The 27780-nt window shown below is 45.6% G+C and overlaps 1 long non-coding RNA gene and 1 pseudogene across 1 annotated transcript in view; both read right to left on the reverse strand.

The window, feature by feature from the left end:
• The window catches only part of LOC103888957 (uncharacterized), a 75803-nt gene that overhangs the window by 23033 nt on the left and 24990 nt on the right, over positions 1–27780 (reverse strand). Inside the window, exons 2-3 of the long non-coding RNA XR_653330.4 lie at positions 18625–18753; positions 8254–8355 (exon numbers count right to left, since the gene is read on the reverse strand). This is a non-coding gene — a long non-coding RNA (uncharacterized LOC103888957). The remainder of the gene's footprint in view (positions 1–8253; positions 8356–18624; positions 18754–27780) is intronic.
• On the reverse strand, positions 14436–15389 carry LOC100444821 (calponin-2-like; annotated as a pseudogene).

Below are 27780 nucleotides of genomic sequence, written 5' to 3' on the forward strand. Positions count from 1 at the left end.
TTACTCTATGCTCAGGGCCAGCAGGACTGAGTTGGCCCTGGGCCTAATGATCACAGCGCTAAGCTGGTGCCCTCCCAGTCAGTGACCCCTGCAAAGGCCGCACACACACACAGCAATGCAGACTGTACAGTGAAGTCCCAAGCAGCCTCACTGAATGTGTTTTAAACCTTTGGGTGTATATAGTTGAAAAGATGGTTATTAATATTTATCAGGACATTATTAATATCAGGACAAATTCTCCTGAGGCACTGCCACAAAAGTTGGTTTGAAAACCACCAGTTTGGTAGAAAGCACCTGTGTTTTAGAGCCCACAGACCTGGGGTGGGATCCTAGCCCTGCAGCACCAGCTGAGTTGCTCATGGGTGTATGAGGAACTCGGAGACATTTCCTCATCTGTAGCAGAGCACATGGCATATAAATGGAGTGGGAAGGTGGGGGCCTAGTAAGTGCTGTCCTCCCCACTGCCCCGTGAAATGAGATCGCATTTCTGTCTCTGGCTTCTAGCAGGCATTTGGAACAATGAGAGCCAGGCAGCACTTCCATTCCACTGTGTGTTGAAACTAGACCCTGCTCTGGCTTCCACCTTACAGGGGAAAACATTTGACTTTGAAGCATTCCATTCTGAGTTTTGCAGTAAGTTACAAATGAATCACTAGCTGAAGAAAACAAACTAAAGTTCATATATGTGTTTTATTTTATTTTGAGACAGAGTCTCACTTTGTTACCCAGGCTGGAGTGCAGTGGCGCACTCTCGACTCGCTGCAACCTCCGCTTCCCAGATTCAAGTGATTCTCCCGCCTCAGCCTCCTGAGTAGCTGGAATTACAGGCACCCACCATCATGCCCAGCTAATTTTTGTCTTTTTGTAGAGACAGGGTTTCACCATGTTGGCCAGGCTGGTTGAACTTCTGACCTCAGGTGATCTGCCCGCCTCAGCCTCCCAAAGTGCTGGGATTACAGGCATGAGCCACCGTGCCTGGCCTCATATATGTGTTTTGTTTTTAAATTAACATTTTGTAAACAGATGGTGGTCTGCATGTGCACCGACGCTTTAAGAGTGTATGGAGCCAATGGGAAGGGAGTGTGGAGAGAAACTGTGTGTTGGGGTTGAGGCAGCATCTAAGAACGCCTGAGTCCTGCCATGGCAACAATCCTGCAAAGACAGATAGGACCTCACTTTGTTAAACTGATGAGTTTAAGTTCAAGACTAAAGACGAAGCCAGAAGATGCAGACTAGCTTCGCAGGCTGAGAAGTGGGGAAGGTGGAGCCAGGTGGACCTCGCCTTTGCATCACAGAGGCCTGGGTCCAGGCTATGATGCTCTTAGCATCTCTTTAAGAATAAATCCCAGAGCCCAAGGTTGGAAGAGGAAGTGAAGGCCTTGCGTTCAGATGGCCCTCCCCACCCTCTCCAATGACAGAGGAGCCCAAGGTTGCCAAACATATTTAAGGCCATGTCATCCAAGTTCAAATAGACATGAGTTTGTAGTAAGTGGTTGCTGCACTTTGCCAGCTGGAATATGAAGCCTTAGAACTGGAGGTTCTTTCAAGTCCCCCAGAAAGTGCTGGTACCCACTGGCATACACTGTGTACTGGGGCAGCTCCCTCTTTAGAAGTCCCTGTCAGCCCTTGGGACATAACCTGCATCCCCTGGCTCCTTGGGGGTCTGATTCTTTCATCTGATTCAGTAATAAGCTAGCTGCTGCTGCCTTATTATCGCCTAACTAGAGACTCCTAGTTTTGGGAAGACAGTAAGATGTCAGCTTGCCAGCCTCTATTACTGGGATGAGGAGACGGAAATGGAAACCATGAGAATGGTGTGCCTCTCGACAGTTGCCACTGACCCCAGAGAGGAATCCTAGCTGGGTTGGAAGGAAGGGGGTTGGGCTTGAACTCTCCCTGCCCCCTTACTTTTGGAGCAGCAGTATCCCCCTGAGGAGCTGAGAGATCACTCCCTGGGCCAAGCAGCCTGAGCTAGTCCCTCTCCACGGACAGGCTGATTCACAGCCCAGAAAAGGGAGCATCCGCGTCTGGAACCCGTGTACATCCTAAGAGCCCCTCCTGCCGCACCTTCCTTAAGTTGATTCAGGGAGGGGAAGCTGTGGGAGGAGTCGGGGAAAGGCCCCGGAGCAGTGCTTCCTCTCTCCCTGCTGCACCAACATCTTGGAAGCTTGGTGGAGGTGGGGACACAACTGTTAACCAGTAGTGCTGCTCTTCCTCCTACCAGTAGTGCTGCTCTTACTCCTGTCCCACACCCCCACTTTCTCTTCCCCTTTCCAAATACCCAGAGGTTTTAATGTGATCTCCTGGCATTGGAGACCCTGGGCACCACTGCACATTCAGGCCAGCGAGCAGGTCAGGCCCATGCAGCCACCAGAGGTGGCAATGCCCGAGAGGCCATCCTGCAGGCACTAGCTGGAGATGCCAGTGCTGAGTGACTCCAAGGAGATGGTTTTCCTTCTGAAAAAGAAGCACATGGCTGGGCATGGTGGCTCATGCCTGTAATCCCAGCACTTTGGGAGGCCGAGGCGGGCGGATTGCCTCAGCTCAGGAGTCCGAAACCAGCTTGGGCAACATGGTGAAACTCCGTCTCTACTAAAATACAAAAGAAAGCTGTAGCTAGGCGTGGCAGCTACTCAGGAGGCTGAGGCAGGAGAATTGCTTGAACTTGGGAGGCAGAGGTTGCAGTGAGTTAAGATCGTGCCACTACACTCCAGCCTGGGCTACAGAATGAGACTCCATCTAAAAAAAAAAGACACCATTCCTTTTGCTGAAGCGGGCACAGGCCAGGCCCCTAGGAACTGAGTGCTTGCAGTGCTGCAGGAAGTGCTCTCCTGGCGCTCCCTCGTCCTGCCAAGAAGTGGGGACTGCAAGGGACTTTAAGCAACCCAGTACGTGAACCTCTTCATTTACAGAAGCATTTTGGAGGCTTTTTTTCACTACACAAAAGGTTCTACTATAGAGTTTTCCAATTATATTTTGCATTTTAAAATATACTGTTCATTAACATAAAAATATACACAAGGCCGGGCACAGTGGCTCACGCCTGTAATCCCAGCACTTTGGGAGGCCGAGGGAGGCGGATCACTTGAGGTCAGGAATTCAAGACCAGCCTGGCCAACATGGCGAAACCCTATCTTTACAAAAACTTAGCCGGGCCTGGTGGCACACGCCTATAGTCCCAGCTACTCGGGAGGCTGAGGCAGGAGAATCGTTTGAACCCGGGAGGCGGAGGTTGCAGTGAGCCAAGGTCGCGTTACTGCACTCCAGCCTGGTTGACAGAGCAAGACACCGTCTCAAGAAAAAAAAAAGTGTACACAATTACAAGTGAAATTCCCACTTGCTAGAGGTAACTGACTCACCACCTTTAGTGAGTTGTCTTGGTTTTGTTTTTTAAAAATACTCTGCAACAAAGCTTTACTTGTTTTCGTTGTCTGTTACAGAGTAAACCATGGTGTAGGTTCTTCTGCCAGAAGTTCTCACACTTTTGGAGTTAGAGAACAGAAATGGTTCAGTAAGTGACAAAATGACAGCCAGAATAGATGGTCTAGGGCTTTGTCCCACATCCACCATGGCCTCAGCCTTTTTCTTTCAACCTTGTTTGGCTGGCTCCTTCCTCTATCCCTAAAGCTGTCCAGTCCTCCAGCCTGCAAAGCAAATTCTTCCAAGGGTCTGCCTCCAGCAAGTACCCTGTCTTGCTTCTTCCCTTCACTGTGAAACGAATAGAGTGGCCAGCTCTGTACGGTCTTTGCTTCACCACCCCTTCCTCTTCCTCCTGCTTCTGCTGCCCCTCACCACCCCAACACTGGGTGTCCCCAAGGACCAGCCACACACTGTAGACCCACTCCAAAGCATTCTTTCTTGCAACCATTCTGCAACCTGCAACCTTGCTAACCCTCCTGCCAGTTCTTCTGCCTCTGTAGTTGGCCTGTGAGACTTTGCCGGCAGCCCTCTCACCTACTTCCTTGGCATTACTGCTCTGAGGCTCAGCTCTCTGCCCTCCTTCCACACATGCTTCCTTGGACATGCAGAAATTAAAGTGCTGAAAATGGAGGCCTGTTATATACCACAGTTCTAAGTCTCTAGAGGCCTCCTTCAGGCACCTGGGGAGACTGCGAGAGCATCAGGCGTCTCCATCTGGACGTGTCTATGTGGCCATGCTTCACCTGCACCCCCACGCAGTTCGATGGCATTAACCTGGGGACTAGTTCTGGGCCTGAAGACTGAGCTCAGCCTTGTCAGCCAGAGATGCCTCGGAGTTTCCCCCGAACTGAGAGGCCACAACGTCTGCTCTTCGCTTTTATCCTGTTGTAGGATGCAGTCAGCACCTAATGCAGGGGTGAATGCCGATGCCAAGTTTGCCCTCCTATCCCTCAACCCCAAGTAGGAAGTTCACCTCTTATTTCCATATTGTAATTTAATTCCGACACCCCACCAATCCTTCCTGGGACTGGGGGAAGCTCCATCGTCAGTCTATTTATGACACTCAGTCGTAGGAAGCTTTGACCCTGGTTGGACAGGAATGAGCCAGAGCACCCAAAGCCACTGGGCATAGCTTCTGTGTGCTGCCCCAGGTGAGGGCAGAGGGACCTCTGCCTCTCCTTACCTGGGCCTACCAGAACACCCTTGCCAGTCACATGTCTTCCGCATCACCCTGCTGCACTCCAAGGCACCTCATGCCCTCAGAGGGCCCTGCTGATGCCTGAAAAGCCCAGATCAAGCTGAGAACAAGGGCCTGGCTGTCTGTTCAGGAACCCTCTGCCCTGTTCTGCCTTGGTACTCTGTCACCCCTCATTGCTGAGGACCCTAACCAACGCATGCACAGAGAGTCTTGGCTTCTGACAGCTCTGGATATGGCCTGTGGTGCCTTCATGTAGTAAGTCATTGAAGGCTAAGTCTCTGTACAGGCTTCACTGGTGACTCACACATGTCCCAACCCCTACCATTCCATGAGATGACATGGCACTTCTGTCTCAGGCACTGTTTGCTCTCAAGAATGTGCTGCCTGTTAGGGAAGATGATCAGGCAGATAAATATATTCATACCCTCATCCAAAAAGAACAGGACCTGAAAAAGCCTCTTAGAGACAACCCATTGAAAATGGAGACCAGTGTTTCATACAGCACATAGTGAAAAAGGTTTGATCTGAATTTAATCTTGCAAAATGAAACTATTATTGAAATAAGTATCTTTTTTGAATTGACAAAATTATATATACAGTATGTTTTGAAATATGTATACATTGTGTAATGGTTAAATCGATCTAATTAACATATGCATTACCTCACATACTTATTTTTTTGTGATGAGAAACACTTAAAGTCTACCCTCTTAGAGATTTTCAAGAATACAATGCATTGTTATTAACTAAGTCACCTTGTGGTACAATAGAGCTCTTTAACCTAATCCTATTTAACTGAAATGTATCCTTTAACGAGTATCTCCCACTGTTTCGTTTAAAAGTATGTTTTAACAAAAGGTAATTGCAACTATAGGCTAATTCTTTGTTGTTGTTGTTGTTATTGAGAGAGGGTCAGTCTCGCTCTGTTGCCCAGGCTGGAGTGCAGCGGCACGATCTTGGCTCACTACAACCTCCGCCTCCTGGGTTCAAGAGATTCTCGTGCCTCAGCTTCCTGAGTAGCAGGGATTATAGTCATGCACCACTACACCCAGCTAATTTTTGTAGTTTTAGTAGAGGTGGGGTTTTGCCATGTTGGCTTGACTGGTCTCAAACTTCTGACCTTAAGCGATCCACCTGCCTTGACCTCCCAAAGTGCTGGGATTACAGGCATGAGGCACCACTCCCGACCAGGCTAATTCTTAAAAATAATATTTTAGGTGTATTTCCCTCCCCAAATTATATGATTGCACAATAGGACATTATTTCATGTTTGATTTTCTAGAGTGTAATCAATCACAAGGTCATTTTAGGAAAAGTTAGTCAAGGGCTTCCTCAATTTCCCTCTTAAATTCTTTAGTCTGTGATATTCACATCATCCCCCTAGGAAACACCTAATTGGTTAGACATGTCGTCTTCCCCTTCATTTGTTAATGGACCTACTCTCTGCAATCCTTATTTCCAATGGCTACACTTATCTGAGCAGTTTGCCAACACATTCACCAACTATGTGAAATTCTGCATATTTTACAAAACTTAAATTGTACTTTGGTACCTGTTTTGTTGTATTTTCAACATCTCACAATCCATAACAGGAAAGTTGGACTATGGTGGATGGAGAGTATGTTAAGGAGGGAGAGATGTTTAAGTGGAGAGTGATTTTTCTAAGTGATTGAGTTGTGTAGAGAATACTCTTCATGTCTGATGACTTTAGCTTTCTCCACAACTAGTGGCTATAGGAACTTGGATACTGACTAGTTGGAGTTATAGCTCAGAGGAAGAAGAGAGTACATGTACATCTGAGCAGGGAGCCTGCCCCTTGGGGGATAGCAGTGACATCAACACATGGCAATATGATGACGTCAAGGTGAGCCAAAGCAAGAGGGAAGGTTTCAGGATCTGACCCAGAGGGCATAGGTTAGCGAACAGGAAAGGCAGGAAATATTTGTTAAAAGCTTAGGCCAAAAAAGTCTCCTATGTCAGGCCAAACACTGGTCCCAATTCTATAGGTATTTGAGGTTTCTGAACAGAGAATGGAACAAGATGATAATAGTTAATATTTGTTATGGGCTAGGCACTGTCCAAGTACTTTCCATGAGTAACACATTTAATTCTCCTATTAGCCTGGTGAGGTACTGTGACAGCCTCATTTGAAACTAAGATGACTGAGCCAGTAGACCTGTTAAGCCCCTTGCCTGAGGTCACCCAGAAAGTTGAAGCAGCAGAGCCATGGTTTGAATCTGGGCCCTCTGCCTCCTGAAATCACGCTCTCAACCGCTGCGCTACCCAGTCTCTCCTGGGCCCAGGCTGACTGAAAGTGGGTGCTGGGAGGCGAGGCAAGATGAGGTGGAAAGAGCAGTAAGAGGCCACCTGCATGATAAAAGGCCTAAACCAGGGCAGAGAAGGGTTCAAGAGCAATTCCAAAGAACACTGAATGTTAAAGTACTAGTGCTGTTTCATTGGCTTTACACAGGACTGTTTGTTTCCAAAACTCAGTAAGTCATGCATGAAGCAATCACCAATGCAAGAATGAATCAGGGGCCGGGCGTGGTGGCTCACGCCTGTAATCCCAGCACTTTGGGAGGCCGAGGCAGGCAGATCATGAGGTCAGGAGATTGAGACCATCCTGGCTAACACGGTGAAACCCCGTCTCTACTAAAATACAAAAAATTAGCCGGGCGTGATGGCGGGCACCTGTAGTCCCAGCTACTCGGAAGGCTAAGGCAGGAGAATGGCGTGAACCCATGGGATGGAGCTTGCAGTGAGCCGAGATCATGCCACAGCACTCCAGCCTGGGTGACAGAGCAAGACTCTGTCTCAAAAAAAAAAAAAAAAAAAGAAGGAATCAGCTGCTCACTAAAATTAACTGTTTCAGCCGGGCATGGTGGCTCATGCCTGTAATCCCAGCATTTTGGGAGGCTGAGGTGGGTGGGTGGATCACCTGGGGTCAGGAGTTCAAGACCAGCCTGACCAACATGGTGAAACCCCGTCCCTACTAAAAATACAAAAATTAGCCGGGCATGGTGGCAGGCACCTGTAATCCCAGCTACTTGGGCAGCTGAGGCGGGAGAATTGCTTGAACCTGGGAAGCAGAGGTTGTAGTGAGCAGAGATTGCACCATTGCACTCCAGCCTGGGCAACAAGAGTGAAACTCTGTCTCAAAAAAATAAAAAATAACATAAAATACACCATTTCTCAGGAAGAGCTCCCTCAACTAAACAGCTTCCCTTCTAATGCAGGGACAAATTGGCATTTAAGATAAATTTGCAGCAGAGACACCAGGGGGGCTAATGATCCTATGATTGATTGTACTATAGAAAATCAAACATGAAATGATGAAGCTAGAGCTCAGTGTCTGCTTAGGCAAGTGCCTGCTTGTGCACAGCAGACAAAGCCCTGACCCAGTGTTGTAGGACCTGTATTCTAGCCCCCAATCACTTACAGGGTGGGGGGTTGACCACTCTACTCTGCTTTAATTTCTCACCTATGGGGATATTTGTCCAATCTGCCCATGGGACTGTTGAGGATCCAGTGAGGAAATAGATCATGTTTTACAAAGTCTGGCTGATCTACAGTGGAAAGAATGGTCTTGCCAAAGCTTGCACTTGAACATCTGTGACTGATTCCCAGCACCTTACCTGCGTTCCAGTGTAGTCTCCACGGGAGGCAGCGGGAATCCTGCTTGTCTGCCAGGCAGCCTGGCAGCTCCAAGGCAACAGCATCCCTCCTCTTACCCATATCTGCCAAACCCAAGAGAAGAGGGAAATATGTCAGGTCTCTCAGGGTGTGGGAAGGACTCTTGGCCATCTCCGGCCAGGACAGTCCCCAACAAGAAATACCGGGGTTGGGGTGTTGCCAGGGACAGGTTTTCTGGCAAGAATAGGAAGCTCTGCCCTCGGCTGCTGAAGTCTCCGAGAAATGGGCTCCATGGGTGGCCTTGCTTCCAGCACAGGCGAGGTCTAGGCAAGTGGTCAGCAGTGCAGACCCCCTCCCTTCAGGGCTCCAGCCGCTTTACCTCCATGTTGGCCAGTGTTTGGATGTGCAGCCAGTGATCCCTGAACTTCCCAAATACAAACCTCTCGATGGATGCCCATCCTAGGAAAGGAGCGGCACCAGAGGTCAATTTCTAGTATTTCCTCTGAGCCCCAAGGGCAGCATTCTGCGATAAGCTGCCTTGACTGGCCTCTCTTGCATACAACTGGTCTGTACCCCACAGGGAAATGGGGTCAGGCAGCAGGTCCAGAGGATAGAGGCATCGTGCCCATGCCTACTAAACCCCCCGATTATGGCCTTGTGGGGAGTGTTCCTGTCCAGTCCCAGAGTAGGAGCACACGTGGAGGCCCTTTCCTCTGTGGTACCCTCAACCCTGCTCTGCACTTCAGTAGTCCTGCTTGACCCACAGATCCCTCCCACCTTCTGTGTACCCCATGCCCAGGGCTGCTTCTGTTGCTTCCCCCACCTTCCCTTCCAGCCCAGACTCCCACTCCCCTGCAAGCCATCCAGAAGAAGTCTCACACTAAGTCATGGAAAATGCACAAGCCAGAAACAGCACAACTGTCCATCCACAGGGCAAGGAATAAGGAACTTGTGAAAGTTATCCACAAACATAACATGGCAACGAATCAATAAAGTAGTTACATACAGCCACATGGACGAATCTCACAGAATATTGAGTGGAAAAAAGAATAAAATATATGCAGTATGATTCCATTTTTGAGAAGTTCAAAACCAGGCAAAACAAAACTATTCTTTGGGGTTGCGAGAACATGGTAACTACAAAAGCCGAGGTCCTGGTGGTCTCTAGGAGGATGTAGAGAACAGGTTGGGGAGGATCTAGAGTGCTAGGGATGCTCCAGGTCTTGATTGGAGTAGTGGGTTTATAATTCAGCAACCCCTACAGATATGTTTGATGTGTTTTCCTACATATATGTTATTTCATGAAAAAAAAAAAAAACCCTAGCACCCCATCCCCCCCACTCTGCCTTGACTGGCTCAGGGCACAAACCCCCTAGTGTGCACACCTCTTACCCTATTGGCCTCAGTGGGGAGCATTGGATGGGGAGCTTCCAGGGCCTGAGGACAAAGGGATGGCCCACCACTCAGGGGTCCCACCTTTATTCCTTCCTCTGGGGTGTCTCCCTGTCCCAGGCTGTCACATCCCGGCCCCAGCCCCACTGTGTTCTCTGGGGAGTTTGGCTGTGTTGACCTGGAGCACCCAGTTTCCTGGCTTCCTTGGGGGCCTTACCTGACCTAGGTCTGTTTCTTACAGAGGGATCTGCTCTGATGAGCCATTCCAGTGCCCCAGGTTTAATTTAATATCTGGTGGGATAGTCTTGGTCTTCGTCATTTGTTTCTGTCACATGGTCACCTGCTCACTTACTTACAGTTAGGGGAAAGTTTACAGGGAGTCCATGCCTGGGAACGTTTAATTCTATGTGAGAGTGTCAGTCACATAGCAAGGTGAACTCTTACTCTGTGTCAGATGGACATTGGCCATAGAAACCAGGATCCTTGTCCTCATGGAGAAGAGTGCTGAGAGAAGACAGGGAAGTGTGATGAAGGCTGCAGAGCAGGCTGGCAGCCTGTGGGAACCTGCACTGAGCAAGTCAGACAAGGGAAGGAATGTTTCACTGAAGGCCTGAGGGATGGAGAGGGAACAAGACGGAAGACACTCAGCCACGTCTTCATTTCCTTTAGCCCTGACAACCATGCTTTATGATAGGTATTATTATTCCCATTTTACAGATGTGGAAACTGAGGCACAGAGGGGTAAAGAGCCCAGCCCAAGCTCACTCAGCTAACATGTGGCAGAATGAGGACTTAAACTCCAGTCTAGGTGATTCAGAAGCTGTAAGCAAGGAGGCTGCTGCCACAGTCATGGTCAGGAATGACGGTGGTTTCACTGGTTATGGAGCAAGTAGATGTGTGGGCTCAAGAGAGGCATGATGATAGAACTGATGTTCTATGGACTTAGGGAGGGATCAATCAGAGACAACTCCCAGCTTCGGCCTTGATCAACTAGGAGGACAGTGATTCACATTCACCAAGATGAAGAAACGGGAAGAGCAGATTTGGAAGGAGAAAGGTCATTCATCTGAATTTGATACATTCTACTTCAGTAAAAAAAAAAAAAAGAAAGAAAGAAATGGGTTGATTAAATGAAAACAAAACAAGATGATTCCATGCCTAGAACTCCCGCTCTGTGCCACCCCTCCTTCAATCCCAGCATTCTTACACCCTTTGCCCTGCTTCCTTCCAGCGTCCTCATGTATACCTGTACCTCTGATCCTTGGGCCCTCCAATATCCAATGCCAAGCAGATTGCATTTCAGAGAACCACCTAGAGGACACTGTCCTTGGCCACACCTCACCCGTACTTTCTCCTGACCTTCTCAGGGTGGAGTTCCCTTCATCTTTCTACTCCTGAGACCATTCTCTGAGTGCAGAGCTGGCTTCATAGGTGTGCAGCCTCTGCAGTTACACATGGCCCCACACTCAGAAGGGCCCACCTTCCATTTAATGCTCCTCTGTTGCAGTCTTGAAATTCCTAACATATTAAACAAAGGGCCCCACACTTTCATTTTTCACTAGGTCCCTCCCACAAATGATATAGTCGGTCCTGTACGTATGTCTGCAGCACAATGAGGCAAACCAACGTGTGGCAGCCTTTCCCATCCATGGCAATGAACCTCATTTCCATCTAGGAAGTCCAACTGCTTCAAATCACAGGGAGACAAAGCAAAAAAAAGGAGCTCATTTTTTTTTGTTTCTATGAAATACAGTTTTATGTGTAGTTGTATGTTTCTTCCTGGATAATAATTTAGGAGGGAACCCTGAGGAACAGGATACAGAAATAACAAATTATGGGCCATTAACTGTGGCTAATTATTTCTTTATAGCTTAGAGTGGAGGCATATCTGAGTTGCTTTGGCACTCACAGTTACAGGAAGGGAGGGAGGGCAGCTTAAATACAACATAGAACCCATGGGGAGACGAAGGCAGGAGCAATTTATTGCAGGTTCGGCATCCCCAATCCAGAATCTGAAACGTTTTGAGAACTGACATGCTCAAAGGAAATGCTCATTGGAGCATTTTGGATTTCAGATTTTCAGATTAGGGATGCTGAACTATTAAGGATAATGCAAAGATTCCAAAATCTGAAAAAATCCAAAATCCAAAACACTTGTGGTCCCAGCATTTTGGATAAGGGACACTCAACCTGTAATCTCAGCCTAGCTTCTGAAGCATAAAAGCATAGCAGCATCCAAACATGCAAATGAACTTATGTCCAACCCAAAAGTCTAGTATCTGGTTTGACTTTGTGGAAGAAAAGGATTTCCTGTTTCACAGAATTCTTTTGTTCCTTGCCCTTTTTACCCGGAGAAAGAGAGAGCCGGTTAGCATAAGTCATGGAAGGATGGCTGGGGACTATCAGAACCCTCAAGAGAAAGGTTTGTTGGTCTGGTTTATGCTACATTTAGAAGAAGGCCCAGGACTGTTCCTACAGTCAAGACTGGAACGAGGACTCAGGGTAGGGGTGGGGTGGGTAGTGGATGGAGAAAGAGGAGAGTAACCAGAAAGAGAAATGGGTACCCAGGTATCCTCTGAGGGTGACTCAAAAGAGAGATCAAAAAGCAACTGACTGTGAAAGTCAGGAAACACTTTTGCCATCACCGGAATCCATGAATGTTGAAGATTGACTGAGCAGGCTGTTTTCTTTCTGGTGATGGACAGTTCCTTCTAGATGCAGCAGAGTTACAATTCCGTACTGTAATATGTTGGATAATGAGCCTTCAATTGGGTCTAAAATTAGGACTTTGACATACAAGAAAAATGTCCTCAGGCTTCAGGTTTTTGTTATACTTCAGGTTTCTTTTGGATACTTTTAGCTCTTCATCTGTCCTCCAGAAAAGACCAAGCTGACCCACTCATTGTCAGCACAAAGAATGCTGTAAGGGTCACTGAAGACAAATCGTGCTGGTTTGGGAATAAGATAAAAGAAGACAAACTCCTCTTGCCACAACTATGTGCTAGCCTAGAAGTGCACTTTAGTCATTTATTTTACCTCATTTGACATTGATCTATCATATGATCAACATGACTCACCAGTGCCTAGAGACTCTCTAACTTGTTTTTCCTGGCCCTGTGCCCTACTTAATACCCCACACCCCAGACTTACTCCTTCTTATTACAGCTGGCTTGTGGGAAACGGGACTGGCCTGGGGTTCTCAAGAGTGAGCTGAGCTACCTCTCCAGTAGTGCTCTCGAAAGTGGCTATTGTTTCTGAACTGAGAGCTCTGCAATGAGCAGAGTCCATGAACTGCATGGACTGATCTTCTGAAGATTTAATTCCATATATATGGACATTGCCCAAGAAGGCTCTTCCTTTAGCATGGTTTGTATGCTCATGTTCCAGTCTTCTTATTTCCTACCCGGAGAACTCTTGCTCTTCATTGATCCATTAATTCTTGGTGTGCCAATTTGTGTTTCAGCTGTGCCAAAATGAAGGATTAAGATTAACTTCTAAACAAAAAGAATGACCTCCTTCTCTTGCATCTAGGCCCTAAGGCATTTCCCTGCTCACTAATGGGATTAAGAATATTTTCATATGTTTATTGGCCATTGTGAATTTTTCTTTTTTCTTTTTTTTCTCTTCTTACAAACAGATGTTTTATTGCATTTGGTCCACAGTCGTATTTCACATTATCTCATGGAGCAGGGCCCCTGGGTGTGGGTCCCTGTGCAGTACTTGGCGGGGCATGTGGCCAGGGGAGATGGAGCAGTATAGCTGGTCAGGCCAAGAAAGGGAGAAGGAGGGCTGGGGGCTCTTTAAAACCTACTGAGGGGCCAGGTGCAGTGGCTCATGCCTGTAATCCCAGCACTTGGGGAGGCCACGGCAGGCAGATCACCTGAGGCCAGGAGTTTGAGACCAGCCTGGCCAACATGGTGAAACCCCGTCTCTACTAAAAATACAAAATTTAGCCAGGTGTGGTGGAGCACCTGCAGTCCCAGCTACTTGGGAGGCTGAGGCAGGAGAATCCCTTGAGCCCAGGAGGTGGAGGTGCTGTGAGCCAAGATCACGCCACTGCACTCCAGGCTGGGCAACAACAACAACAAAACCTACTGAGGCCACAGTGTGGGGAGTTAGCATGGAGAGGGGGTCAGGCTTAGCCTGAACAACTCAGAATTCCACTTCCTTGTATAGGCCTCACTTTCCCCATCGAGCCCTGGGGCAGGTCTAAGGGTCTGAGGTCTGTTGGTCTGAGGGTCCTAGGGAAATCCAGCCACTTGGGAGCCTGAGATATTTAGTATCATGGCCAGGCCCCCTTTCCCAAGGGACTCATTTCCCAGCACCCTCTCCACTGTCCCTGCCCCATTCCTTGGAAGAAAAAAATGTATTTTTCTTTTGTTAATACTTTCTGAAACTTTAGCGGGTACAGAAACCACAAACTGATCAGCTGACAAAAGGGGGAAAAGGAGAGGCAACTGGAAACCTTCGGGGACCAGTTCCCTCCAAGCCCAGGTCTCTTCCCCCCAGCACAGTTTGTTTGGTCCACAGCCTGGACGTGCCAACAGGGACCCTCACCCTACACTTAACGGGATATGGCTTTGACTCCTTCCCCCACAGCCTGGTGGCTCAGTCCTGTGAAGGACCAAGGCAAGGGGGAAAAAAGCCCTGCTGCCTGATCCCATGCTGCCACTCACAGACCCTCGGTTGATTGGCAGCACTGAACAGGTTAAGAGAAAAAAGAGATGAAAACACAGAAAAACCCAAAAACCCAGACGGGGAGATGATGTGGGGAGAGAGCATGCTGGAAGACTCAGTAACCAGCTTCCTCCTGGTAGTAAGGGGGATATTCAGGGACATCCCTGGGGCCCAGGCAGTCACCAGCGCCTGAGGGAGCCCCCACTGTGCCTTGCGGGCAGTACTTGGGGTCGTATATCTGCTGGACCAGGCCAAGACCTGGCTACTCTGGTTGGTGCCCTGTGTGTAACCCATCTGCAGGGACATGGAGGAGTTATCACACTTGTCGGTTCCCAGCTTGGTGTCATAGATGTGCCACCGCATCCCAGAAACCGTCATGGCCACCTGGCTGACACATTTATTTGTACCCATCTGGACACTGATGATCGAGTGGTCCATAGTGGGCAGGATGTAGTTGTTGGGGTTGTAGAAATGTCTCCTCATGCCATATGCGGTCATCCCTGACTGGTTGGCGCATTTGTTGGTGCCCATCTGCAGCCCGAGGATGCACTGGCCAGCCTTCACGGGGGGTTGTCAGAATTCCACTCCTGCTTCTCCAAGTACTTGATGCCAGTGTCCACCCCGCTCTGCAGCTCCTTAGTCTTGGCCTTTTTCACCAGGGCAAGAAGAGACACCTGCAGCTGCGTCATACTTCCACTCTCAAACAGGTCGTTGGCCTTGAACAGGTCCACGGGGTTCATCCGTAGCTGACCATGGCCTTGAGGAAGTTGGAGAGGTTTTCTAGCTGGTGCCAGTTCTGCATGGAGTGGTTGATCTTGGGGACTGAGCCTGGCTGTAGCTTGTTCATGAGTGTGCATAAGATAATCCCGTCCTTCAGGCCCTTCAGGAAGTCGGGGCCGATGAAGAGGCTGGTGAGTCCCTTGATCCAGCTGCGGAGCTCTGCCTCCTTCTGGGGGTCATATTTGGACAGAAGCTGGTTCTTGACCTCAGCCGACAGCCCGTATGAGGGGCTCTTGTTGAACTGCGTGGAGCTCATGGCTGGCAGACATGGCGGCGGGATGGGACTGGACAGGACAAGACAGTACCCGTGAATTTTTCGTTCTTATCTGCCCACTTTTATTGGGTTGATTTTTCTTACTGGTTTATAAAAAACATTATATATTGGAGCTTTGAACTTTTTATTAAATGTAATATAATCACAGGCTGTCACTTGTTTAAACTGAATTTTTTAGTGGCATCTTTATCAGTTACTAAGCTACCATCTCTCGGCTTCCAACCCGTACTTCTATATTCAGCTCTGGGATGCTGGAATTGAAACTGCGAAACTATAGTCCTCCTTAGCCAGCTGGCCTTCTGATAGGTCCTGCCAACAAGGGGAGCTAGAGAGAGACTCGAAGCCAGGAGGAGGGTAGAAGGAGTTGCTCCTTCCTGTTTTGCTTGATGCTTCAGTCAGTGTCGTTCCAGCATTGGCTTGTTACCATGAAAGTAGCACTTGGTTCCAGTTTCCAGCCTCTTGCAGCAGTCCCAGAATGATCCTCATTCCAACCCTTGGTAGTAACGGCCAGGTTCTATCTGTGGTAGGCAGAATAATGGCTCTCCAAAGATGTCCACATTCTCATTCCTGGAACCTGTTGAATATGTTATCTTAAATTGCAAAAGGGACCTTGCAGATGGGATTAAGATGAGGACTTTGAGATGGGAGATTATCCTAGGTAATCTGGGTAGGACCAATGTAATCACAAGGGTCCTTACAAGCCTAAGAGGAGAGCAGAAGGGTTAGTGTCAGAGTGATGTGATGTGTGAGGGACTCAACCAGCCATTAAAGAGGAAAGAAGGAACCATAAGCCAAAGAAGGTGGGCACCCTCTAGAAGCTGGAAAAGGCAAGAAAATGGATTATCTCCAAGGGCCTCCAGAAAGGAACACAGTCCTGCTGGCATCTTGATTTTGCTCAGTGAGTTCAGCCAAGAATGGCTGTTGAGGTGCTGGAGAGCAGTGACCCCAGGGGCCCTGAGTTCTAATATGATTCTGCCATTAACTCGTTGGCTTTGGAGACAAAGTGGCCCCACCCTGAGCCTCAGTTTCCTTACTCACTGTGTGCTGGGCACCATTATCTCACAAAACAAAGTGGGCGTTGATGTTTCTCATCCCCAATGGCTTTAAAGAGGGAAATGGAATAGTTAGATGTGTGCTTCAGAAAGATCACTTGGGCTGCGGTATTGAAAAATGGTTGGCTCTTTATTCTCATTCATGTTTGTCAAAAATCTTACCCATCTTTCACGGCTTAGTTCACACCTTCCGTCTTCCACAAGTCCCCTCCCCACCCTGCCTGACCTCTTAGTTGGAGTCATTATCTACCTGCACTCCCCACAAAACAGAGAACTACATATACTGTAAACCCCTTGAAATTGGACATCACGTGTTTCATCCACATGTGCTCCACCGGGTTAGGTCCATGCCAGGACTGATAAATGTGTGCAGAATTATCCTCTGCACTGAAAAACCATTTTCGTGGGAAAGAGGAAGAAATAATGGAGCCACTCAATACTTGTTGGGGACTCAAGCCTTCTTTTGATAAGGGAGTTTATCTGCAGGCCTCAAGGGGTGTACAATTAAGCACTGCAGGATGTATTTCCCCTACCTCTGAAAGGTTCTGATCTGCCTTGAGTACTGATGTTGAAAAGGACTGTCTGGGAAATAGGCCCTGAGGCAAGCTTGGTTTATTGTCACTAGGCTTTAATCATATCCTGCAACTTGGAACCCTGAGAGGGTTCTTTTCACCTTGCACAATACGATGTGAGCTTTGCTGAGCTGCACTATTGATAAACGGGAAACAGCAATAGTGACCTGCTTTTTCTTTTGAGACTTTTGCCCATTAAATATATTCTTCCTTAGATCCAAGCAATTCAATAGTATGGAAATAAAAAGCTTTTGATGAATACCTGTTCTACAGTTTGAAGAGCAGTCCTCCTGTTTCATAATTTAGAATAACTTGAAGAAAAAAACCAAAATATCTATTATTATCTAAGAAAAGACTGGAAAATTTTTGTGACTTCTATAGATTCTGTAACCAAGAACAGTAGACCTAAGAAATCCAGAGATTTCCCAAATTTTTTTTTTTTTTTTTTGAGACAGGGTCTCAGTTTGTCACCTAGGCTTGAGTGCAGTGGCATGAACATGGCTCACCACAGCCTTGACTCCCTGGGCTCAAGTGATCTTCCTGCCTCAGCTTCCCAAGTAGCTGGCACCACAGCTACAGGAGCACACCACCACACCTGGCTAATTAAAAAATTTGTTTTGGTAGAGATGGGGAGTTGCCATGTTGCCCAGGCTGGTCTTCAACTCCTGGGTTCAAGCAATCCTCCTGCCTTGGCCTCCCAAAGTGCTGGGATTACAGACCTGAGCCACCATGCCTGGTCCCAAATAAATTTACAAAGAATTTCACTGGAGATTAGTTAAAATATTCTGGGATTAATTTTTATTAATGTATTATTATTATTCTACCACACTGCCTCTGGTGGTGTGGTAGGAACAGAGTTTGATTGAAAAGAAACAGCCGGGCATGATGGCTCATGCATGTAATCCCAGCACTTTGGGAGGCTGAGGCGGGCGGATCACGAGGTCAGGAGATTGACACCATCCTGGCTAACATAGTGAAACCCCGTCTCTACTAAAAATACAAAAAATTAGCTGGGCGTGGTGGCGGGCACCTGTAGTCCCAGCTACTCGGGAGGCTGAGGCAGGAGAATGGCATGAACCCGAGAGGCAGTGCTTGCAGTGAGCCAAGATCTCGCCACTGCACTCCAGCCTGGGCAACAGAGCGAGACTCCGTCTCAAAAAAAAAAAAGAAACATGAGAGAACTTTCTGTAGTGACAGTCATACTTTATAATTGGATGCAAGGGCCAGGCACGGTGGCTCACGCCTGTAATCCCAGCACTTTGGGAGGCCGAGGAGGGTGGATCACCTGAGGTCAGGAGTTCAAGACTATCTTGGCCAATATGGTGAGACCCTGTCTCTACAAAAAATACAAAAATTAGCCAGGCAGAGTGCTGCACGCCTGTAATCCCAGCTACTGGGGAAGCTGAGGCAGGAGAATTGCTCGAACCTGGAAGGCGGAGGTTGCAGTGAGCTGAGATTGTGCCACTGCACTACAGCTTGGGTGACAGAGCAAGACCCTGTCTCAAAAATAAAAAAAAAATTGGATGCAAGATACATGTGTGAATACATTTGTTAAGACAAAGACTAATTCCAGCAGCAAATTATGGTGATATTACATGTAAGAGAGAAGAGAGTGATGGAGGTTACCTTAAAATGGAGCTCAGCCCCTGCCATGCTCACATGTCCTGTAGCTTTCACTACTGGCCTGTTTATGGCCTCTATTGCAGAGGGCCAGGCTGAGAGGAAAAGATGTCCTGCTCTCCGAAGCTGTTGAACCTGGAAAATATAGGGGAGGCAGAGGTAGAACTGTGGAAAATGAGAAAGGTACTAGGAAGCGGTATAAAAAATAGTAGCTAACATGAACCCCATTCTACATGTGGGTATTTTATTTCTTTTCTAGAAAAATGCAAAAAAGTAGCCTGGTGGGGGGCATATCAGAGCAGCAGTTCCCAGTGTGTGGTGAGGAGGGACCTTACAGGCTCTGAGACTCATTCAGACGTTCATGAGGTCTAAATTATTTTAATAATAATAATAGGCCGGGTGCGGTAGCTCACTCTTGTAATCCCATCACTTTGGGAGGCTGAGGTGGGAGGATCACTTGAGGTCAGGAGTTCGAGACCAGCCTGGCCAACATGGTGACACCTCATCTCTACTCAAAACATGAAAATTAGCCAGGCGTGGTGGCGGGCGCCTGTAGTTCCAGCTACTAGGGAGACTGAGGCAGGAGAATAGCTTGAACCTGGGAGGCAGAGCTTGCAGTGAGCTGAGATCGCACCACTGCACTCCAGCCTGGGTGACAGAGCGAGACTCCATCTCAAAAAAAAAAGGAAGATAATAATAATAATAACCGGTTATTTGTCTTTTCACTTGCTTTCTCTTTCAAAGGTACAGTGGAGTTTCCAAACACTGAGTGACATGTGAGAGCTTAAAAAATTAAATGCAGAAGTTGGTTTAAGAATCCAGCTGTCTTCTTTTGAACCAGACATTAAAGAAATTTGCAAAGATGTAAAACAATGACATTCTTCTCATTATTTTTTTGTTTTATACAATATAGTTATTTTTCATTAAAATGTCATGTTAATGTGTAATGAGTTTATTATTGTTATTTCTAAATGAGTTAAATATTTTAAAGTTTCTCTATTTTGGGCTGGGTGCTGTGGCTCACACCTGTAATCCCAGCATGTTGGGACGCCAAGATGAGTGGATCACTTGAGGTCAGGAGTTCAAGACCAGCCTGGCCAACATGCAAAACCCTGTCTCTACTAAAAATACAAAAATCAGCCAGGTGTGGTGCCACACGCCTGTAATCTCAGCTACTTGGGAGGCTGAGGCAGGAGAATTGCTTGAGCCCAGGAGGTGGAGATTGCAGTGAGCCGAGATTGCGCCACTGTACTCCAGCCTGGGTGAAAGACAAGACTATTTTAAAAAAAATAATAATAATAAAATAAAAATAAAGTTTGTCCATTTCAATTTATAATATGGTAATTTTTTTTTTTTTTTTTTTTTAGAAACAGGGTCTTACTCTCACACTCAGGCTAAAGTGCAGTGGTGTGATCAGAGCTCACTGCAGTCTCAAACCCCTGGGCTCAAGTGATTCTCCTACCTCAGCCTCGTGACTAGCTGGGAGTATAGGCACACACCATCGTGCCTGGCTAATTTTTACATTTTTTGTAGAGATGGGCTTTCACTATGTTGATAGGCTGGTCTTGAATTCCTGGGGTCAAGTGATCCTCCTCCTTCAGCCTCCCAAAGTGCTGGGATTAGAGGTATGAGCCACTGTGCCTGGCTAATATGATAAAATGTGATAGCTGTTAAATAAACACAGGATTTTTAGGGGTCCATAGTAATTTTTTTATTAAAAGTGTTTTAAAAGTGAGGTATAATTTATATACAGTAAAATGCACAAGTCTTAAATGTACAATTCAATTAATTTTTACATATGTATACACCATGAAACCTTCACCCACGTCAACATATAGACCATTTCCTTCACCCTGGAAGGACCCCTTGTACCTTACTGAATCAATACCTAGTCCTCTGGAGGTAACCATTATTCTGATTTCTACCACCGTAGATTAGTTTTGCTTGATTCTGAATGTCATATGAATGGAATCATATACTTTTTTATTTGGCTTTTTAAAAAAATCTCAGCATAAAGTTTCTGAGATTCATCCATGCTGTTCTGCATATTACTAAATTTTTTTACTTTTATTATTGCTGGTGGTATTCCATTGTCTGATTATATCACAAATTGTTCTAGTTTTTCTTGATGGATATTTGGATTTTGTCAAGTTTTTGGCTATTAGTAATTAAGTGGCTATGAACATTCTTGTACAAGACTTTTGGTGGACATACAAACTAATTTTTCTTGAGCATATTCCTGGATGTGGAATTGCTGGGTCCTATAGTTTGACTTTAAAATAAACTGCTGGCCAGGTGCAATGGCTCACACCTGTAATCCCAGCACTTTGGGAGGCTGAAATGGGCAGATCACTTGAGCTCAGGAGTTCGAGACCAGCCTGGCAAACATGGTGAAACCCTGTCTCTACTAATAATACAAAAATTAGCCAGGCATGGTGGTACACTCCTGTAATCTCAGCTATTTGAGAGGCTGAGGCACAAGAATCACTTGAACCCAGGAGGTGGAGGTTGCATTAAGCTGAGATTGTGACACTACACTCCAGCCTGGGTGACAGAGTGAAACTGTGTCTCAAAAACAAACAAACAAACAAAACAAAGGCTAGGCGCGGTGGCTCATGCCTGTAATCCCAGCACTTTGGGAGGCTGAGGCGGGCGGGTCACCTGAGGCCAGGAGTTCGAGATCAGCCTGGACAACATGGTGAAACCCCATCTCTACTAACAATACAAAAATTAGCCAGGCGTGGTAGGACATGCCTGTAATCCCAGCTACTCAGGAGGCTGAGGCAGGAGAGTTGCTTAAACCCGGGAGGCAGAGGTTGCAGTGAGCTGAGCTCACCACTGCACTCCAGCCTGGGCGACAGAGTGAGACTCTGTCTTGGGAAAAAAAAAAAAGAAAAAGAAAAGATCGATAATACTAAGTGGTGATGAGCAGGAGTAACAACTGGAAATCTCATACATTGCTGGTAGAAATACAAAATGGTAAAGCCATTTGGAAAAACAATAGGCAATCTCTTATAAACATACTCGTCCATTTGACATAGCAATCCTATTTTTAGGTATTTATCCAAGAGAAATGAAAGCATATCCATACAAACACCTGAATGTGAATGCTCATAGTAGCCTAATTCAAAGTAGCCCCAAACTAGAAACAATCCAAATGTCTAACAACTGGTGTATGGATAAACGAACTGTGGCACATCCACATAATGGAAAGCTACCCAGCAATGGAAAGGAACAAACAAGTGATACATGCAACAACATGGATGAATCTCAAAAGCACTGTGGTCAGTTGAAAAAAAAAAAAGGCAAACACAAAGGAGTACATACCATATGATTCCACTTATATGACATTCTAGAAAAGGCAAAACCATAGGGACAGGAAACAGATCAATGGTTGCCAGGGACTGTGGGTGAGGAGAGGAGACTTGACTCTAAAGGAACATGAGGAAATTTTTCAGGGTGACAGAAATGTTCTGTATCTTGATATGGTGGTGATTACATGATTGTATACATTTGCCAAAACTCATAGAATTATATACTTATAAAGGGTGAATTTTACTATATATAAATTATGCCTCAATAGACCTGACTTTTAAAAATAAACATTTCAAAAATTAAGACAAAACCCCTCAAAAAATCATTACTTTGCAAACAAAAAGAATTCCTTTTAAGCATGGCCTGACACAGAATGATGTGTTCGGTGAGAGAAACTGGAAGCAACAAGAAAGAAAAGAATACCTCCTAGGTACATGAGGTCCCACTTATATTTTGAACGCCGGAGAGACCTATGCCAAGGCTGTAGCTCAACGCATGAACATATTTATCTTCAAGTCTTTGTACTCTCCTAGCACTTAGCAAATGATAAGCATTCATTAAATGTTTGTTCGAATGAACTTTTGTTTTGGCTGCTGAGAGACATGTGGCCTAATTGCTGTAGTGGTTATGACAATTTGGCTAGTTCCATGTGAATGATTTGAACTATGTCAAGAGTCCCCAAGATCACCCTCAGGTTCAGTAATTCACTAGGAGTCATAGGACTCCATTAAACTTATGCTTATGGTTTATTATAATGAAAGGATACAGATTCGAATTAGCAAAGGGAAAAGGCACATAAGGCAAAGCCCAGGAGAAACCAGGCATAAGCTTTCAGCTGTCCTCTACTAGTCTCACAGACAGTGTTTAATGCTCTGAGTAATGATGTGTGACACTGTGCAAATTGTTGCCAATCAGGGAAGCTCACTTGAGTCTCAGTGTTCAGGATTTTAACTGGAGGCAGTCATATAGGTATGCAGCCCCTGTGTAAATGACCTTAGCTGTCAGTCTCCAGCTGCACAGGTTGTATTGATACTGTGTGGCCCAGGATTTCAGGCATACAAAAATAGGCATTCACCATAAATCACATTGTTAGCATAATCTACCTGGACAAACAGATGCAGTGTGGCCCAAGGCCTCAGGCTTACAAAGACACTCTTATCAGGCGGGATATTCCAAGCTTCAGAAGTTATCTCCCAGAAGCTGGTCAAGGGCCAGGCCATTATTTGGAATATGCAGGGCTTAAGTAACCCAAGCCTGCTGATTTAATGCTTTACTGCACAGACTGTATCAAGATTTTTAAACCAGGCTTCGTGAATAGCTATATATTCATGTGCATGTGATATATTCCTGTGCGTGTGAGGGCATATCATTCTCTCAAAATTCATATCCCATAATTTCTGTTTGTGTATTTTTTCTAGGTAAAAGATGTTTCACAGCTTTTGTCAGATTGTCAAATATCCCGCAACTCAGAAAGATTAAGAATCTGGAGGGATGTCAGCAAGAGAGTGGAATAGGAAGCCACAGACCTTGGTCCCCTAAAGAAACACTGGGCTGGGCATGGCAGTTCACACCTGTAATCCCAGGACTTCGAGAGGCTGAGGTGGGAGGATTGCTTGAGCCCAGAAGCTCAAGACTGGCCTGGGCAACATAGTGAGACTCATCTCTACAAAAAAATTTAAAAATAAAAAATAAACTAGCCAGGCATGGTGGTGAATGCCTGTAGTCCTAGCTACTTGTGAGGCTGAGGGAGGAGAATCGCTTGAGCCCAGGAGTTCAACCCTGCAGTGAGCTATGATTGTGCCATTGCACTCCAACCTGGGTGACAGAATGAGACCCTGTCACTAAAAAATACATAGACACTTACTTAACAATAACATACAGTTTAAAATGCCTTTATGAGAACTCCAAAAATCAAGTAAGAAGTCACAGAAGCTGGGCACAGTCACTCACACCTGTAATCCTAGCACTTTGCGGGGCTGAGGTGGGTGGATCACCTGAGGTCAGGAGTTCAAGACCAGCCTGGCCAACATGGTGAAACCCCATCTCTACTAAAAATACAAAAATTACCCGGGTGTGATGGTGCATGCCTGTAATCCCAGCTACTTGGGAGGCTGAGGAAGGAGAATCGCTTGAACCCAGGAGGTAGAGGTTGCAGTGAGCCAAGATCGCACCACTGCACTCTGTCCTGTGCAATGGGAGCGAGACTCCATCTCAAAAAAAAAAAAAAAAAAAAGAAATCACAGTACCCCAGGCAAGTGCAAAGCCAAAAACAGCTGCATGGAAACAGGTAAGAAGCCATTGCCTTCACTCATGATAGTCCTTTCTCCACAAGCCAGCACAGCTCAGTGTAATCATAAAAAAATGCCCAACTCATGGCTTCTTCCATGGGAGAGAATGAAAAGAATGGAATTTACATCTAATGTTCCAGCTTTTTGAGGAAACTTCCCAAGGGACTGGTTTCTGTTTTGTGTGACTCTGAATGCTGACAGAGAACTAGCATACTTTGGATAGATGGGGGCCCTTGAGACAACTCACCAGCTTGTTGCAGCACCAGAAAACCTGCATCACTGCAAACAGACAATGGAAGCAGCAAGAAATTATGAGCTCCTGATAAAAACCAGCAAACTTTTCTAATTGGGAAATTACGTGCACAAGCCCAGAGAGATGCATCCCCAGAAAAGGTTTGAGAGGCCCACAGAATCTCTAGCTGGACTGACTGATGAAGTTCTTCCGCTGTATGAAGCCAGTCTATAAAGACTGGGAGAAGTTGCTGTTTTTACAAATGCTTAAATTCCAACAAGAATTAATAAGACATATGAAGAAACAGGGAAACATGGCCCAATCAAAGGATTAAAGTAAATCACCAGCAACTGATCCTAAAGAAACAGAAGCCAGCCGGGCATGGTGGCTCACAACTATAGTCCCAGCTACTTGAGAGGCGAAGGTGGGAGGATCCCTTGAGCCTGGGAGGTAGAGGTTGCAGTGAGCCAAGATCATGCCACTGCACTCCCGCTTGGGCAACAGAGTGAGACCCTGTCTCAAAAAAAAAAAAAAAAAGGGATACAATAACTAAAGAAAATAATTCACTAGAAAAGTTCAGCAGCAGACTTGATCAAGCAGAAGCAAGAATCAGCAAAGCTAAAGACAGGTCATTTGAAATGATCAACTGAGAGGAGCAAAAGAGAAAAAGAATAAAGAAAAATGAAGCAAGCCTAAGGAACTTATGGAACACCATCAGGTAGGCCAATATATCCATTAGGGAAGTTCCAGAAGGAGAAGGGAGAGAGAAGAGCACAAAGAGCTTAACTGAAGAAATAATAGCCTAAAACTTCCCAAATCTGAGAAAGAAAATGGACATCCAAATTCAAGAAGCTCAGCCAGGTGCAGTGGCTCACACCTGTAATCCCAGCACTTTGGGAGGCCAAGGCAGGCAGGCAGATCGCTTGAGCCCAGCAGTTTGAGACCAGCCTGGGCAACATGGTGAAACCCCATCTCCACAAAAAATACAGAAATTAGCCAGGTGTAGTGGTTCGCAACTATAGTCCTAGCTACCTGGGAGGCTGAGGTGGGAGGATCCCTCAAGCCCAGGAGGTTGAGGCTGCAGTGAGCTGTGATCACACCACTGCACTTCAGCCTGGGCAATAGAGCAAGATCCTGTCTCAAAAAAAAAACCAAAAAATTCAAGAAGCTCAAAATATTCTAACCAGAATGAACCCAAATGGGCCCGCAAGAGATGTGTTATAATAAAACTGTCAAAAGTCAAAGACAAAAAGAGAATCTTGAAAGCAGCAAGAGAAAAGCAACTCATCCCATACAAGAGAGCTCCCATAATATTATCAGTGGATTTCTCACCAGAAACCTTACAGACCAGAAGGGAGTGGATGAATTGAATGACATTTTCCAAGTGCTGAAAGAAAAAAACCCAAAAGGGTGGGCATGGTGGCTCACACCTGTAATCCAAGTACTTTGGGAGGCTGAGGTGAGAGGATTATTTGAGCCCAGGAGTTCAGGACTACCTTGGGCAACATAGGGAGACCCGTCTCTATACATTTTTTAAAAAAAATAAAAATCAGCTGGGCATGTTGACATGTGCCTATAGTCCTGGCTACTTAGGCGGCTGAGGCAGGATTGCTTGAGCCTGAGAGGTTGCAGTTGCAGTAAGTCATGATTGTGCCACTGCACTCCAGTCAGGGTGACAGAGTAAGACCCTGTCTCAAAAAAAGAATAAAAAAGAAAAACTAGTAACCAAGAATACTATATCTAGCAAAACTATTTTTCTTTTCTTTTTTTTTTTTTTGAGACGGAGTCTTGCTCTGTCGCCCAGGCTGGAGGGCAGTGGCACAATCTCGGCTCACTGCAAGCTCCACCTCCCGGGTTCACGCCATTCTCCTGCCTCAGCCTCCCCAGTGGCTGGGACTACAGGTGCCTGCCACCACGCCCGGCTAATTTTTTGTATTTTTAGTAGAGATGGGGTTTCACCGTGTTAGCCACGATGGTCTCAATCTCCTGACCTCGTGATCCACCCGCCTCGGCCTCCCAAAGTGCTGGGATTACAAGCGTGAGCCAGCAAAACTATTTTTCAAAAATGAAAGGAACTAAAGACCCTCCCAAATAAACAAAAGCTTAGGGAGTACTCACCACTAGACCTGCCTTATAAGAAATGCTAAAGGAATTCCTACAAAAAGCATATAAAAATATAAAGCTGTCTGGTAAATATATAGACAAATACAAAGTCCTGTAATACTGCAATGGTGGCATATAAATAACATTTAATTCTGGTACAGAATTAAAAAGGTAAAATCATAAGAATAATTATAACTATACAACTATATTAATGATACAAATATAAAAAGATGTAATTTATGACCTTGATAACATAAAGGGGGGATGTAAAGGAGTAAAGTTTCATATGCAATTGAAGTTAAGTTGTTATCAGTTTAAAATAGATTGTTATAAGACATCTTATATAAAACCCATGGTAACCACAGAGGAAATACCTATAGAAGATTAAAAAAAAACTGAGAAAGGAATCAAAGCATGTCACTACAAAAAATTAATGAAACACAAAGGAAGACACCAAGAGAAGAAAAAGGTGACAAATTAACTATAAGACATTTAAAAAGAGAAAGAAATGGCAATAGTAAGTCCTCCTCTATCAGTAATTGCTTTAAATGTATATAGATTAAACTCTCAAATCAACAGACATAGAGTGGCTGAATGGATTTAAAAAACAAGATCCAACTATATGCTGTCTACTGGCTCACTTTAGACATAAGGACACACAAAGGCTGAAAATGAAAGGATGGAAAAATATATTGCATACAAATAGTAACCAAAAGAGAGCAAAGGGGCCACACTTATATCCAACAAAATAGACTTTAAGTCAAAAACTGTCACAAGAGACAAAGAAGAACATCATATAATGATAAAGGCATTAATTCACCAAGAAGACGTAAGAATTATAAATATATATGTGCCTAACATAAGCACATCCAAATAACTATAGCAAACATTAATGGAATTGAAAGGAGAAATAGTAACACAAAAATAGTAGATTTTAATAACCTATATTCAACAATGGGTAGAACAACCAGTCATAAGATCAATAAATAAATAAAAGATTTGAACAACACTATATACCAATTGGACCTATACAGAACAGTCCACCCAATAACAGTGATAATGGTGAATACTCATTTTTCTCAAGCATACGTGAAACATTTTCCAAGACAGATTACTTGTTAAGCCACAAAACAGGTCTTAACAAGTTTAAGAAGACTGAAGTCATACCAGGTATCTTTTCTGACTACAATGAAATAAAACTAGAAATCTATACAAAGGAAAACT

This window comes from Pongo abelii, chromosome 23 (genome assembly GCF_028885655.2).
Source record: "Pongo abelii isolate AG06213 chromosome 23, NHGRI_mPonAbe1-v2.0_pri, whole genome shotgun sequence".
Lineage (NCBI taxonomy): Eukaryota > Metazoa > Chordata > Mammalia > Primates > Hominidae > Pongo > Pongo abelii.